The sequence below is a fragment of the Lutra lutra genome, chromosome 13, assembly GCF_902655055.1.
Source record: "Lutra lutra chromosome 13, mLutLut1.2, whole genome shotgun sequence".
NCBI classification, from domain to species: domain Eukaryota; kingdom Metazoa; phylum Chordata; class Mammalia; order Carnivora; family Mustelidae; genus Lutra; species Lutra lutra.
Window position 1 is genome coordinate 91,527,665 of NC_062290.1, and position 16,288 is coordinate 91,543,952.

General features: G+C 56.9%; 1 protein-coding gene across 6 annotated transcripts in view; it reads left to right on the forward strand.

Annotated features, from left to right (window-relative positions):
- The window catches only part of NTNG2 (netrin G2), a 66,730-nt gene that overhangs the window by 31,767 nt on the left and 18,675 nt on the right, over positions 1 to 16,288 (forward strand). The window lies entirely within an intron of this gene.

Sequence of the window (16,288 nt, forward strand, 5' to 3'; positions counted from 1 at the left end):
TAGCACCAGCCAGGGAAGCTTGCCCACGCCTTAGTGTCCGGGGTGTTTTGTTGAGAATTGATCATGTAGGCATGGCTGAGTGCCTGTATGGTTGGCCTTGGTCTTCAATCCCTTGACCTAGAGGCCCCCTGCCATAAATCACATCATCACCATCAACCAAACTAATGTGTCCCAAAGCCCCAGGTAAACAAAGACACTCTTACCAGGCAAGACATTCCAACCTCTCAGAGATTACCTCACAGAGGCTGATAAAGGGCCAAACTTCTCTTTGGCATATGTAGGGTGTGGACAGCCCACACCTGCTGAGCTAATCCTTTACTCACAGCTTTGGAGAAGAATATATCTCCAGGCCACTTTGGGTGGAGGCAAAAAACTATCTAGATTAAAAAAAGCCTTTGATCCCCGGGAAAGGTGGCAGATGATTAAGTGACTGCAGATACCTGAGTCATTTGTTCCTTCAACAGATAATGTGCAGGTCTGCAGCGACAAGAGCTCTGCCCCTGAGCCAGCTCCCTAACACCCTGGTCTGCACTCAGGAGAGGCTCGGGAAAGCCTCATCCCTGGGTCAGCGAGGGCTCAGTGATAGGGGGCAGCCCTGTGTGACACTGTCCTCATTTGACTCTTGGACAGGCAGCCTCAGTGGTACTTGGAAACTTACTAGAAATGTACATTCTCAGGCCCCACACCAGACCTACTGCATCCTAACCTCTGGGGTAGGACCAACAATCTGTGTTTTAGTGAGCCGTGCAGGGAATTCTGACGGGTGCTCTAGTCTGAGAACACTGGTGTGCCGGATGGGAGCGTGGTTCTGGAGCCAGACAGCCTGGCTGGATTCCTGGCACTGCCAGCCACTAGCTGTGAGACCCCGGACAAGGACCCTTCTGTGGCCCAGTTTCCCAGTCTGTAGAATGGGGATGATAACAAACATGTCCTTCTCATGGGATGGTGGTGACAGTTAAACAGGCTAACGTGGGGCTTAATCAGGATTGGGAGCATGGCTTAGGCCATGTGGGCAGGGGTCCCACCAAGAACTCCACTGGGACAACATACACTGGAGGCATCTTTCCACAGCAGGCTCCCAAGACCCCAAGTATAGAATTGCTGATGAGAGGAAAAAGCAATTTGTTGCACAGTGTGTCCGGTATAACCCCTTTTCTGTAAAATGTATAATACACCCGTGTGCATAATTTCTACATCTTGGGGAGGCACTGGAAAGAAATCTGTCTGGACACAGGAAAAGCATCAGGGCTTCGGGGCAAAGGCTGGGACCGTGTGTGCTGACTGATCATGATGGTCCTGCCTGTAGAGTAGGGCTGTTATTTTCAGCTCATGTTTGCATTTTATTTCCTGTGGATTCTGTGTGTGTATAACGGGGGGGCCAAGGCAAAGGCAAGCGGTTGATGAGGCGGTTCAGGGTCAAGGCTGGCAGGTGCACACACGGGGTCCTGTGGTTCTGACACCTGTGACTTCTAACCCTCCCCCACTTGGGGCAGGATATGTTAAATCAGGAATGTTCTGGAAACCACCTGACAAATGGCCACTGTTGTGGAAGCTCGGGGTCAAGGATGAAGCTCTCTGATCCGTGTCCAGGCTATGGGCCACTGGTCCTCTCCGTGACCTCTGCCTGCCCTGGGGATGCAGTGGCTGGTATAAGACCCTTCCTCCACCTGCGGTCCCAGCGGGCTTAGCAACGTGGTGGTGGGGACCAGAGCGCCACACCTTCTGGGGATTGTGGTCGCCTTTCTGATCTGCCTTTAGCTGCTGCAGGGGGACCCCCATCTTCAGGAGTCTGGTCAACGGCCCTCCTTCCACCTCATTGGGCGATCTGGGGCCAGCGAGCAGGTCCCAGCCTAACCCCTCTGGGCCCCTCTCTGGGCCTCAGTTTCCCACTTGTAACTTGAGGACTGGGCACCTGGAGACCACGTCTCCCTGGCAGGATGGCAGGGCGGCCCCCGCTCAGCAGCTCCCAGCTCCCCTTGGCACCCAGCCTCTGCGGGCGGCGGGGATCAGACGTAGTGGTGGCGAAAGTAGGGCTATCAATTCACTGAAGTAAGTACTCTTCAGGCGGCTGGTTGGCAGAAAAGTGGCAGCTTGGCTTATCGATTAATTAGGTCTGGTTAGATGGTTCAGCAAATGGCTGCAACTTCCTCTGCTTTTCCTTTTTAAATTCCGGGTGGGAAAGCACAGCAGGGCCAGGAAGCCAGAGAGGGCCAGGGAGAAAAGATGGGGCAACAAAGGCGTTGGAGGAACTGCCCAGATGGTGCCCTTGATGTTTCTGAGTAGGCACCTGGGGGGCCTGGGGGTTCTCAGGTTCTGGGATCTCAGACTGAACCCGTCCCGGGATTCCCTGAGTCTCACGGCCCGAGTGCCTCCCCCTGTAGCCTGCCAACAAGAGTAGCTGATACTTATTGAGCATTTGCTACAGTCTCATTGACTGAGTCTCATTGAACTCCGAGCTAAGGTCTTCATGGGCATTTTCTTATTAAATTAATAGTCATCTGACTCCCCAGTGGGTTATTGAATTGCTAAGATCCCACAGTCTGAGAACGTGACATTGAGCAAGCCGGACCTGATCCCCACCTTGTAGAGCTTTCCCTATAGAGACAGCTCTCCCCTCTACCTCCCGTTTTCAGATGCAGAGGCTGAGGTCAGGGAGTATAAGGAGATCACACAGCTAAACTAAACACCAGACAGCCAAGACCCAAGCCAGGCATGGCCAAGCTCAAGTGCATCTCTATATAGGGCCATCTCACTGACCACCCCCCACCGCCTCCCAAATCAGAGGTCTCTGATACTGTGGTTGCTCCCAGCCTGACATTGTTGTCAGCTATTTCTCAAGGGAGACCCAGATTGGGGGGTGGCGGGGGCAGAGACACCAGGCCACTACAGGGGAGTGGAGCAAAGCAGCTGGAGAAAGCCCAGGGACCTGTGGAAGGGGGAACAAGTACGGAGCAGGGGTGAGGGGAGAGGCTTCAGCACCTTGAGTCCTCTGCCCCCACTGGCCTTGCCTCCCTGCCTCCCGGCCTCCCTGCAGGCCCCGGCAAAACAGCCTTGCCCATCCTGTCCACCCTGCGTCTGGGATAGAGGGAAAGGGGGGGTCCTACCTCTTATTCATTCCCTTTCCTGGAAGGCCAGAGGGGGCAGGGAGCTCTTTTCTCTTCCCCACGTGGGAAGCTCAGGTGTGGAGCCCAAGAGCATCGGGGTTTAACTGCACTGCAGATCCAGGGTGACATCTGGGTGGGAAGGCGCTTGATCATCCCTTTACTGTCCTTGGAACAGAGACAGAACCCACACCTCCGCCCCAAGTGGCCAGCGCAGCAAGGCCCAGACTGGGCCGGCGCCCCACAGGAGAGCTTTCTAAGATGACGTGTTCCCCAGACCCACCACAACAAGCCTCAGATCCCGTAGTTTGGAGCAAGGTCCAGAAAACCATCAGGCGAGCTGGAGAGCCAGGGCACCATCACTGATGTGCTCGAGCTCCTTAATCCGACTGGGCCTCAGTGTTCTTATCTGCAAAATGGAAATTCAGTCACTCCTTCACCAGCTCCTGGCGAGGATTCAGTGAGCCGGTGTGTGCACAGAACTGATCCAGCGTCCCCTTCCTCGGGCTAGGTGGCAGGAGAGGTAAGGGAGGGAGGTGTGGGGGGCCAGCGCTGCCTGGGCAGGAGTCCATGGCTACATCCATCGCCAGAAACCGGAGCTCAGAAAAGATGCAGGGAAGCATGCGTTCTTGGGTCAGTGCGGTGGCAAGCCCACGTGTCTACAGGGGCGCAGAGGACAACATCCCTGGGTGATGCAGACCCGTAGAGACAATAGGGAAGTGTGCGGTCTGTGGAGAAATGGGGAGAGCAGGCTCTTCACAGAGCAAGAAACCGAATATTGTCAGGTCTTCTGAGGTTACAAGAGAAGGCAGGTAGCAGGTATCTATGTAAGGTCTCTTGGGTTTTGGGTTTTTATTAAAAGATTTTATTTAGGGACGCCTGGGTGGCTCAGTTGGTTGGACGACTGCCTTCGGCTCAGGTCATGATCCCAGAGTCCGGGGATCGAGTCCCGCATCGGGCTCCCAGCTCCATGGGGAGTCTGCTTCTCCCTCTGACCTTCTCCTCGCTCATGCTCTCTCTCACTGTCTCTCTCTCAAATAAATAAATAAAATCTTTTAAAAATAAATAAATAAATAAATAAATAAATAAAAGATTTTATTTATTTGTTTGACAGAGAGAGATACAACAAGGGAGGGAACACGAGCAGGGGGAGCGGGAGAGGGAGAAGCAGGCTTCCTGCTGAGCAGGGAGCCCAGCATGGGGCTTGATCTCAGGACCCTGAGATCATGACCTGAGCCGAAGGCAGACACCTAATGACTGAGCCACCCAGGTGCCCCAGATCTCTTGATTTTTAAAATTTTGGCACCTACTTCAAAATTGTTTTTGAAAACCCTGCACAGGTACAACAAAAAACACTGGTGGCCCAGGGCAGCTTCTGAGCTGACCGTGTGCTCCTCACGCGCTGAGATGTCCCTGTTCTGTCCCAGCTGTGACAGCAGAGCCTCTGTACTAATAGGATTCAGCAGGCCCCCAGCTGGGTGGGCACCCAGGGGCTGTGGTACGGGCAGACCAGCAAAACGGTGTTGCCAGTCCCGCCCACTCTGGGTCTAGAACAGAGAGTAGACGGGGTTCATCCAGTTCTCAGCCCCAAACCCTGAGCAGGGGCAAATTCCCCTGCTCAGAAAATTCTTGGAGGCTCCAGGGAACTAAGCCAGCTAGGCCTTTATCAGCTGGGGACAGGGAAGGAGGAGTGAGTTCCCTGTTCCTAGAGATATTCAAGCCCAGCAGGGTGGTGTTTATGCGAGATGATGGAGAGAGGTCTGTGGGTCACATTAAGGTCCTGTGCACCGGTTCCATACAACAATAATAAATGTTGATTAAATGAGCAGGAGCTTATAGATACCACTTAGAAATTCAGCGGGTGTTAGATTACAGGCTTTGGGTCCTCACTGCCTTTTCACCCAGGAGGAGCTTGGAAGGGGGAAGAGACATGCTCTGTCCCAGAGACAGAGCTGGGCCCGGATGGGCGCATCTGACCCCGGACTGGCCTACGAGCCTCCCGGCTTCGCCAGTTTCTGCTCTGAGTCCCTGGGCCGGCTGACACCCACCTGGTCTTGTCCCCTCCCCCTCTTCCCCACATCTCGCTTTCTTGTCTTCTTCCACAAATGTCCTGTCCCTATTGATCGCCCGGTAACAGGAGATGGACGGAACTCAGGATGAGAATAGAAGCCTCAGAGGGAAGGTTTCTGCTCTGGGTGTGAGTCGGGAGGACAGTGGGTGCATCAGAGAGAGGCGCCTTCCCCCCAACCTGCGTGCCTGGCCCTCCTTCTAGACTCTTCCCCGGGCCCTTCTGCAGGGAGCGTGTGAATTCCTGCAAATGCTGGGACCCCGCTCGAGGCAGAGCAGTTTCACTCCTAGGTATAACTGAGAAAGCAGGGAAGACGGGGGAGTTCTGATCCTGGTACAACATGGGGGAGCCCCGGGGACACGAGGCTGAGTGAGATAAGCTGGACGCGAGAAGGACAGGTGCCGTCTCCCTCTGCTCAGATGTGGTGCCTGGAGAAGTCAGGATCAGAGCAACAGAACATAACGTAAAGGCTTGGGGAAGGCGGGGGCACAGAGTTACCATGGAGCAGGGGCAGAGTTTCGGTTTAGGATGATGTGAGTATTCTGGAAGCGGACAGCAGGGACACTTGCCCAGTAACATGAATGTACTTAATGCCCCTGAACCGCCTAAAAGTGGGAAAATGATAAATTTTATGTTATGTATATTTTGCCTTAATTAAAAGAAAAAGAAAGAAAATTCTTGATCTCGGGGTCAGGAGTTCAAGCCCCGATGTTGGGTGTAGAGATGACTTAAAAACATAATTACATAGAAACTTGGGGGAAAAAAAAAAGAAAGCAGAAGAAGGAACAGGTGGGTGGATGGCTTCCATGTCAGACGGTCTGGGGCAGATCCCACCCGAGCTGTGACCCGGGGCAGGTGACACCAGCTGTCCGGGTCTCCTTTCCCACCTTGGTAAAATGGAGACAACGACCATGGGGTGTAAGTGAGGGGAACCAGGAAGAGGGTTTGGGCCCATGGCTGGGCCCCGGGGAGCATCTGGAAGCACCAAGGCCGGCATTGTGCCCGGGAAACGCCTGGTGGTGGGGGGCATCCTGGAGGCCCTCCCCCCCGGGCTGTGTGTTTTTCAGAGGGTCACTCGGGCTTTGGGAGCCAGGACCCCCGAAGGACTTGCTGGGTGTCATGTGCGGTGTGGGTGGTCAGCCTGCCGGTCGGGCCCCAGGTTCCAGGCCATTCTCAAAGGGGGCCTGTGATCCCGAGTATTTGGGGAGTCATCTTCGTGTGCTGGTTTTTTTTTTAAACTGACATAAACAAATTCCGCTCACTGGGGACGGGGATTTCGTTAGGGGTGCGTCACGTCCCCTTAGCTGGATCTGCTGAGCTCCCTGAGCCGTCCTCCCCACCAAAGAGCAGATGTGCACAATTAAGACAGAGTTGTCCGTCTGCTGAGAACTGGGGGGAACAGGGGTTCTTGGGGAACTGCGTGGGGGGTCCCTTGCCCAGGGCGGCTCCCCTGCTCCCCGCCCAGATTTGGCGCCCTCCATCAGTCCAGGGGGCAGGAAGGGCTCCTGGTTCGGACGAGTCACACAAGATGTGGGGTGGGTTGGGAGTGGACCCCCGACGGCACCGGGAGAACCGTGCCCCCTTTTCTCTTGCTGAAGGAGAAGGATTTCCTGAGAGTTTTCTCACTATCGTATTCATTCATTCCACAGATATTTTTAATGCACACTTTTATTCGTGTCCCAAGGCCACCAGAACCAAGTACCACAAACCAGTGGGCTTAAAAAAACCGAAACGTATTGCCTTGCAGCTCTGGAGGCGTGAAGTCTGAAATCAAGGGGTGGGCAGGGCCACCCGTGCTCTGAAACCTGTAGAGGAGAACCAGTCCGTGCCTCCCTCCCAGCTTCGGAGGCAGCCAGCAACCGCTGGCCCAGCTGGCTGTCGCTGCGTCCCTCTGGTCCCAGCCTGTCTCCTCCCTGCTGCCTGTCCCAGCCTGGCGTGCTCACTGGAGCTCCTCTTGGAAGGACGACAGCCCCGTTGGATTAGGTCACCCTCCTCCGTATCACCTTACCTTGTGTCTTAGTCAGATCTGCAAAGACCCGGCTTGCGTACAATTTCATGCAGCAGGAGTTAGAACCTCATGAAGGGCGAGTGGAAGCAGGTGGGGGAGAGACGTTGCCGGCAGGAGTATAGCAGGTGCAAAGGCCCTGCTTTCGCACGCATGGTGCCTTCTAAGAACTTCGTGTGATGTGACTAGAATGTGTGAGTGCCCTAGGACAAGAGCAGAGGGGACGTGGCTGGATCCTGCCGGCCTGCAGCCGTGGGAGGGCGTTGGTTTTATTCTAAGTTCCTTGAGAGCTCTTGCAGGATGCTAGGAAGTGACATCATCTGATTTCTGATGCTTCAACATTTGAGTTGGGAAGGGACCAAGGAGTGGCAGGGAAACTAGATGGGTTCTTCCAAGGCTGACACTGGCCCATACAGGTTCCAGCAGTGGAGGAGGGAGCTGGGGGCCGTCTAGGGATGGGGGGGCTTTGGCAGTGGCTAACTGTGTGCCTGGTGGGGACAGGGAGCAGGAAGCCTCCAGGGGACTCCCAGGATTCTGGCGTGAGACCCTGGATAGATGGAGATTTTACCTGGTCACCTGTGGACAGCTGGGAGGGAAGTTTCCAGAGGAAGTCGATTTTACATTTTTACATTTTATTTTTTATTTTATTGTACAGTAAAAATCATACCTTTGGGGGCACAGCTATGAATTTTAACACCTGTACAGATTCAGGTGACTGCCACGACCATGTGGTGGCAGGACACTTCCATGTGCCCATGAAACTGCCTCTGGCTCCCCCGTTGTCGCTGCCCCACCCCCAGTAAACACAGATGTGCTCTCTGTTCGGACAGTTGTCTTTCTGAAAATGTCCTATAGGTGCGGTCATGCGGGGTGTGGGTGGCCTCTTTCTCTCAGCACAGTGCCTTTGAGGAAATGGCTTTTTTGTTGCTGGGTGGTGTCCCACTGTGCCGGGTGGCATCCCACTGTGTGCTGTGTGATGTCCCACTGTGCTGGGTGATGTCCCACTGTGTGCTGTGTGATGTCCCACTGTGTGCTGTCCATCCCTCTATTCCTGTGCTCATTCAGCCGTTGTGGGGTATTTTAACTGCTTCCGGTTTGCGACGATCCTGAGTAAAGTTGGGAACACTCATGCAAAGGTCTCTGGATGAACAGGTCTTCACTTCCCCTGAGTAAATGCCGAGGCGTGGGTCGCGGTGCCTGTGATGAGTGTATGTTGGACTTTATAAGACACCGCTGCCTGGTTTTCTAGAGGGCTGCGCACGGGGAAGGGGGAGCTCCGCTCTGGACCTGTGGCTCTGGGCCGCCCTGGAGGCCTCCACCTGGAGTGTAGCCCAGACCGAGCCCTGGGGCCTCTGGGGCTTCGAGAGATCCCGACTCCATGGGAGCCTTCTAGAACCCCGAGTGGGGAGACGGGAAGAACGTCCGGCTGGGATGGAGCCCAGAGAGGCTGGACAGTGAAGGCCGGACACCGAGCACGAGTGGCCCGGAGGGGAGAGCGGCCAGAGGGACAGAGCCCAAAGCCAAGCAGGAGTGCGTGCCATGCCGCCGGGGGGTCCAGACGGAGGGGGGCACGGGGGTGCGGGAATTCAGCAACAGGGACATCAAAGGTGACGTCCCCGAAAGCAGATTGGGTGGAGTCGGGGGACAGAAGCTGTCTTGGGGTGGGTTCCAGGGTGAATGCCACGAAGTGAAAGAATGAAGGAGGGGTATAACCGGGGTGCCGTGAAGGCCTTTAAGAAGTGTGGTCCTGAAAGGGAGCCGGAGGGGAGACGCAGGGAAGAGAGTCCTTCCTGCGAATGGGGGAGGCGCCCCAGTGTGGGAAGAGCTGGGAAGGGCTGGAGGGGGCTGCCAGGTGGGAGGGGGGGTGAGGGGACGGAGGGGGACCTTGCACCACATGTAAGGGGGAAAGGCACACGTACGCCACCGACAGATGCAATATTTGGGTCAGAAACCTGACTTCTAATATTTCTGGCAACCAAGGATGGCCATGCCCACCCCCCAGGCCCACCCCCCACCCGCCCTGAGGCTCCGAGAGGTCTCTCTGTGGTGACGAGGCTCTTGGAGCCCAAGGGAAGCCTACATTTGCATCTGACTCTTTCCTCTGCGAGGTTCTGGCCCAAGCCAAGTCTCCCCCGCGTGGATCCCGCTGTTGGAAGGCTCCTCCAGCACCTGCCAGTTAGCTCAAGGCCCCACGCCACAGGTGAGCAAGAAGTAGGCGCCCTTGTTATACGGAAGGAGTCTTGTTTTCACTCACCTGAACACAAAACTCACTCCAGGTGTGCAGCCCTCACTGGGGGTCGCGGGGATCCTCTGGGTCTCATCTCCCCTCCGGTGCAGTCCCCACAGCCTGGCGGCACCCCGCGGACAAACCCCAGGCCCCAGCAGGCTCTGTGCCCAGCCCCCAGCTCTGTCTGAGACTTGGAGACGTGGGCATGGAGCAGGCAGGCGGGCCGTGGAGGGGCGACGAGTCTGTTCTCGGGCCTTGGCCTCCTCAGCGGAGTGAGCGGGGTGGGGGTGGAGGGGTCATCCCGAAGACTCTCAGCATGTCGCCCCACATCAAGCATGGGCTCGAGTCACAGCTGTTCCCTTCCCTGTACCCCTGCCACGCCCCCCACGCACGCGGGTGTGTTCCTGCCCCCCGACAGGCAGAAGTCCTCACCCCTGAAACATGGCACACCTATTGCTCACAGACTCCCAGGCTCTGGGCCGTAGGATGCCCTGAGGCCTCAGTGGGAACCCTGGGTCCCCGAGGGGCCTTGGCTCAGCTGTCTGGGACTTGGGGAGTCTTGTGGCTTCCCCCCCATTCAGAGTTGCCCATTCTGAGCTTGGGATCCTGGAGGCCTCTTTCCACTCTGTGGGACCATGCCCTCCCTCTAGATTCCTACCCAGCCCTACACACCCCTACACACCCCACTCCCGGCCTGAGCAGGTTCCTTACATGGACTCCTGTCACCCCTCTGCCCCCCAGAGAGCGACACCACCAGCACCAGGATTTCATCTGGGAAGATGTCTGGCTTCTCTGTATAGTCTTGCCCCTTCCGTGCAGAGGTTTTTTTCTCAAACACAAGTACAGCAGGGTCCCTTCCCCTTCATGGCTTCCTGCCGCCCCAGTCAAGTCCGGCCCCTGCGGCTCTGCTCCCATGGCCCACAGGCTTTGCCCCCCTCCTTCTGCAGCCTGGGCTCTGGGTCCTCGCAGACCTGGGGTCCTGATGTTGGGTCCCTCTGACTCACACTGTTCTTTCTGCCTGCCATCCCCGCCCTCCAGTCTGGCCGGTTCCTCCTCCCTCAGGCTTGGCTCAGGCGGCCCCTCTCTGGGGCTCCCGAAGGCTGGAGACCTGGGCAGCCACCCCTCCGTGCCCCTCTCCGGCCTTCATGGAGTGTGGCAGTCCCACTGCTCGGCCACAGTTTCGGCGGCCACGCGTGGACACATCTGAACCCCCGCCCCCGCCCCGCCCCAGGCACTGAGCTGCGTGGGGTCTGGCTCGTCACCCCGTGAGGCTGGGACCGGGAGCCAGCTGGGCATGTTGTACATTTCCTGAATTCTCTCACTCATTCATCCATGAGCAAACTCGCTCACCGTCAGCAGCTCCTTGCAGAGCAGAAGGGAGCGGCGTGTTAGCGGCTCAGAGGCAGGGAGGCAAAGCCGGCTGGGCTTGCTAACGCCCACCCTGTTGCTGCTCCCTTCCATCCTCCGCACCCAGCAGCCCCGATCACCCGATCACCCGGGTCTGGCCCTCCCTTCACGGTGGGAGGACACAGATCTGGCTTAAGTAAACGGCCTGGCCAGGCTGGGGTGGGGGGTGGCCTTTCCAGGCCCTCCCTGGCTGTACCCACGATGTCGTCCACAAGCCACATACTCGGGCCCACCATTTACACACTCGGGCCCACCAGTTCCCTTCCACAAGCCTCTCCCGGTGGCTGCGAGGCTGCCTCTGGCTCTGTAATGGGTAATAGGATTTATCAATAGTCTGGAGGAGGTGATGTACGTTAAAGCACTTAATATAAAAGGACTTCGCACAGAAGCCCAAATTTGATTTGGCCAATGAACTCAATTGCCGGCCTGACTGCGTTCCAGGAGGAGCGGCAGGCGGCATTCATCCACATGACCCCAGGAAGCCGGAGCCCTCCCTGCCGCTCTGCCCTGAGGCTCCCGCCTCCTGTGGTCCCTGCACCCAAGAGCCCTCCTCCCTCCCTTCCAGACCCAGCCCCGCCCCCTGCCACTAATGCACTGGAAAAGTCCAGCATTTTACTGGGTTCCCCTCCCACTGTCCCTACTGTGTCCTTCTGGTCCCTTGTCACCTCTTGATCCAGCTGGAGCTGTAAGCTTTCCTCCCACCATTGCTTGCTTCTGGAAAGGCTGCCCATCCCTCCACGCTGGTGTGCCCCAGCAAGCATAGTTTCTCCCTTCATCTCTCCCCCCCAAAAGGTCTATGGCCCCCAGGCCATGGTGTTCCCTTTGTGGGGAGAAAGGACACTTCAAAGGATGACCTTTGGCCAGCAATACCCTGAGACCCAGCCATTTCCATGGCATCTGCTGGCTGGGAGGGAATACCCCTGCCCCCCCCCCCGACCCTTCCACGGAGCCCCAGCCCCCTCCCAAGGCCACATCCTCCCTCCTTGGCGTGCAGAGCCCAGCCCTGAAGCCCTGAGCCCCTAAGTGCCCCTGGGGCTGTCACCTTCTCCCTGGTCCTGCACAGCATGTGTCCACGTCCGGGCCAGCACAGGCTTGGGGCGAGCTTCCCTGTAAACCCTGCAGCCCACTGACATGTCTCCCAGAAAGCAGAAACGTCTTTACCCAAAGGCACAGGCTCTATCTGGCAGAGAAATGGGCAGACACCACGATTGCTTCAAAATAGTCGCTTGTCCCCAACAGCTCCAGGCTTTGGGTGTCGGGAACACGCAAGTCCTCTCTGTTCGCCCTGCGTGTGATAACACTCGGAGCAGTGGCCAACTGGGGGGCCGCCAGGCAGAGCGGACACGGCACCGAGAACCACCAGGGCCCTGGGCTCTCCCTGAGCCCACCTGTGTGCCCCATGGCCAAGGGGCCCCTGCGAATGTCCAGAAATCCTGGTGGGTTTGACCTTGGAGGGGAGCCAGCCCTGGGCCCCTCCTCCCTGCTGGGCTCCAGCACCCGCCTCTCTCTCTCTCTCTCTCTCTCTCATCGCCCCCCACCCCCACCCCAGGAGCGATGACATCACTCTTTCCGGCTGCCTGGCGTTGACCTACATTCCTCCCGCCCTCCTGTCTGGGAGGCGCTCCAAACACCCGCTCCTCTCGCCCCGAGGAGGGAAGGGCCCGCTCACGATTTTTCGTGGAGCACTGGTGCCCGGCCCGCGGCCAGCTGGCGCTCCTGCCCTCCTGCCGGCAGCTCCGGGGCACCGCCCGCCCTCCCCCCGGGGCAGGGCACGCTCTGGTCTGACTGGGGCCGGTGGCCCCGGGGTCCCCACGCTCATGCGGCTGCCGAGGCCCCGGTCAGGCCCTGCAGGTGGACAGGAGGCAGTGACGTCAGCGTGCCTGTTGCCTCTTGGCAGGAGCAGAGCACGGTCTCCCAAGAATTGGGTTGTCTGGGATGGCCTTGCCCTGGAGGTGAGGCCTGGCCCCGCCGCAGACAGTTGCCGGTCCCGGGGGCTCAGGGCTCGTTAGGGACTCACTGATTGGAGAAGGGGGCGGAGGCCTCTGTCTGGAGGGTGAGCAGGAGGGCCAGCTTCCAGTGGGAGAGTGGGTACAGCCCATGCCAGGCCTTAAGAGGAGTCAGGGGTTGGGCTGGAAACCCATGATGCAGACACGTACATGAGCAGGGTGGCAGGCGAGGCTGCCAGAGGAAACGCTCCGTTAAATTTGAATTTCAAAATAATAAAAAAATTTTAAGTATAAGTTTGTCCCAAATATGCCGTGGGATATACTTATACTAAAAACCTATTCATGGTTTACCTGAAATTCTAATTTAATCAGGCAACCTATATTTTTATTTGCCACCTCTGTCTCCTCAGGAAAGTGGCTCCAAGATGACAGTGTGTATGTCCCCCGGTGAAAACCCCCAGGGCCTGGAGAACAGGCAAGCTGACCTGGGAGCGCTGGCCACAGACAGGATCTGGGGTAGAAAGGACAGAGGAGGGAGCCTGTCTCAGGCTGGGCACCTGGGGGCTGCCAGGTAAGGGTAAGGCCCATCTTTATTGCTAGGAACCCTCCGCTCCCGCTCCCACCTCTGCGACCTCTCAGCCGCTAGCGATGTGTGTGGGGCTCGCTCTGTGTGGGACCCCGTGCTGTGCTCCCCGGGTAATGCTGCCCCTCGTTCCCAGCAACCCTGTCAGAGGGGAGACTGACACCCTGAGTCTGGTCACCTGCCACCAGATGTAACACTGCCTGGCTCTTACCAGAGCAGCCACTCGCCCGATGCTGGGATAACCTCACTCATTCATTCCACAGACACTGAGAGCCCACGGGGGCCCGGCAGTGTGTCGGGCACTTCTGAGCAATGAAATAGCAGAATTGAAACTCTCAGATGTAATTCAACCCTTCCAAGCTGCAAAGGAAAGGTCTGAGTCCTGAGAAGTGACTTGCTCAAGGTCACCCTGCAAATTAGGAGCCGGGCGTGAATCTGGATGCTGACTCAGCACCTCTCCTCCTGTCCCTGTCCCGCCCTGTCCTCTCTCCCTCTTTCTCTCTCGCTCCCCTCTTCCCATTCTGTCTCCTCTCTCCCTCTCTCTCTGTCTCTCATGGAGCTGCTCTAGCTGGGTCCGTAGACTTAAAGCCTGGGACTCTGAGATCCGGCTGGGGTGGGAGGGGTAGCAGACCCAGGCAGACTGGAAGTGTCCGCCAGCCAGTGGCAGGCCCCTGGGGGCTGGCCGGCCTCACGCTGTCCCTCTGTTCATTATTAAATAATGCTTCCTGACGGATGAGCTGGAAAGTGCTGTGTAGTGGGGTCAGGTGGCTCACGGGATGGTTTTCTGGTGAGACCGATGGTTCTCAAAGGTCAAATTCAGAAAGCAATTCCTTGGGAAAGTTGATCCCACGGATGCAGGAGAACATTTGGGCTGGAGAGAGAGCACCACCCCCAGGCCTGCACACAGGCGGGAGCCAGTGCTCGTACGGAGGGTAGGAAAGGGGCTTCTTTCTTCTGTGGTTGCCTGTTTCCTGCACCAAGGCCAGGCCTCAGAATTGTGAAGGCTTGTGGGTGGGGGCACAGCCTTGTGTCCCCTCTTCTGGCCTCGTGCAATCAGTAAGGCCAGCTGCAAGAGGTGGGAAAGGGGCTGTGAGGTCCACCTCAGGCACCCGGGAGCCCTGAGGTCAAATTCCGCCTATCCACACCCAGAGGCCCGGAGTGAGTTACTGACAGTGACCTCCTGGCATCTAGCCCCTCCCCTGTGACGTGGGGGTATTGTGCTTTCTGGGTTTTCACAAGGATTCTGTTAACAATGCACGTTCGCACAGCGCCTGTCCACATAGGAGTGCCCAATAAATTATTGATATGTGCCTGATTATTTTTTTATTTATGTCATCTCCGGGGGCCTTCTGGAATGGCGACGAGAAACCCCAGAAGGTCAGCAAGCAGCTTGAAGGAGGGTGGGAAGGGGCGTGCCGGTGTCTGGGGGACTGTGGGCAGGTTGCCTTCCTCTGGGCCCATGTCTGTCCGACAGGCAGCCCTGGACACTCTCCAAGCCACTGTCCCCTGCCTGCTTGCGGCCCTTCTTAAAGGGGACTCAGCAGCTGTGTGGCCTTGGGCAACTCCCTTCCCTTCTCTGTGCCTCCTTTCCTTAGCTGTAAGATAGAGATGACGGCAGTATTACTGTTCGTAAGGCTCTTGCGAAGAGTTGGCGTATTCATTCCTGGAAGGATCTCAGGATCCCTGTCTCTAGGAGCTCATAAGTTTAAGGAATGAGGAAACCAACCAGTCATAGACCACATCTCCATTGCGTCTTACGACAACCCTGGGGGGCAGGTGCCACTGCCACCCTGTTTTACAGATTAAAAACTGAGCCGTGGGATGTTCCGCAGCCTTCCTAAGGTCACATAGTAAGCGGCCAGACATGCCAGGCTAGTGTGACCTGGGGCCGGGGCTCCCATCGTGCAATCACCTGGAAAGGTGGAAGGAAGAGGCACAGACCCTGGCTGGTCCCCGCTGTGTGCGGTTAGTGACGTGATGTGGCGGGTGCATTACTCCTGTCCATTCGTTCATTCCCTCACTCATGGGTGACCGGCACCACCAATCCTCAGTAGGCAGGTGACAACCCTGGGACTCCTGGGCTCCGTGTTGCCCCCGCCCCCACTGGCCGCCAGGGAGTTCAGGCACTGAGTGTGACTCTGGCTTCGGGCTGCCTTGATTCAAGTTCTGGCTTCTGCCCCTTCTGGCTGGGGGACCTCAGGCCATCAAGTCCCCATCCCGGGCCTCAGTTTCCCCATTTGCTCAATGGATATGATAATGGTGTGTTTTCATGGGATTGCTGGGAAAGGCCGTGCGCCCTTTCCTGTGGGGCTCTCAGAGCCGAGCCATGTGTCCGCCTCCTCGGCTGGCAGCCCTCTTTAAGGCACAGCGTGATACGTTTGATACAAATAGTAAAACACACCTCTGAAGATTTCTAGGAGAGAGATGGTAATAAAACCCTGTTTCCCGGGCTTCGGTCACTTAAGTAACCCCTTCACAATTTTCCCTTATTTTCCCACTTTCCCCAATTATTACCCATTCATTCATTCATTCATTCATTCGCAGCCTCCTGAGATATAATTTACCACGCAAGACACCCATTTAAAGTGTACAATTTAGTGACTTCAGTCAGCTCACAGACGCACCCAACCCCACAGGCAGGCTTTCAAACACTTCCATCACCTTAAAAAGAACCCCTGCCCTCCTCCCTCCCCAGCCCCCCTGGCCATCACTAATCTACTTTCTGTCTCTGTGGATTTGCCTAATCTGGACATTTTGTATAAATGGAATCAAACAGCAGTTGCCCTTTTGTGTCTGGCTTATTTTTTGCTAAGCCTCATGCTTTCCAGGTTCACCCCTGCCGGAGCAGGTGTCCCAACCCCGTTCCCCTTTATGGCCCGGTCATATTCCCTTGCATGTGTTTTGCTTTTCTGTGGACTAGCTCTCGGGTTGTTTCTGCTTTTCGGCTACTG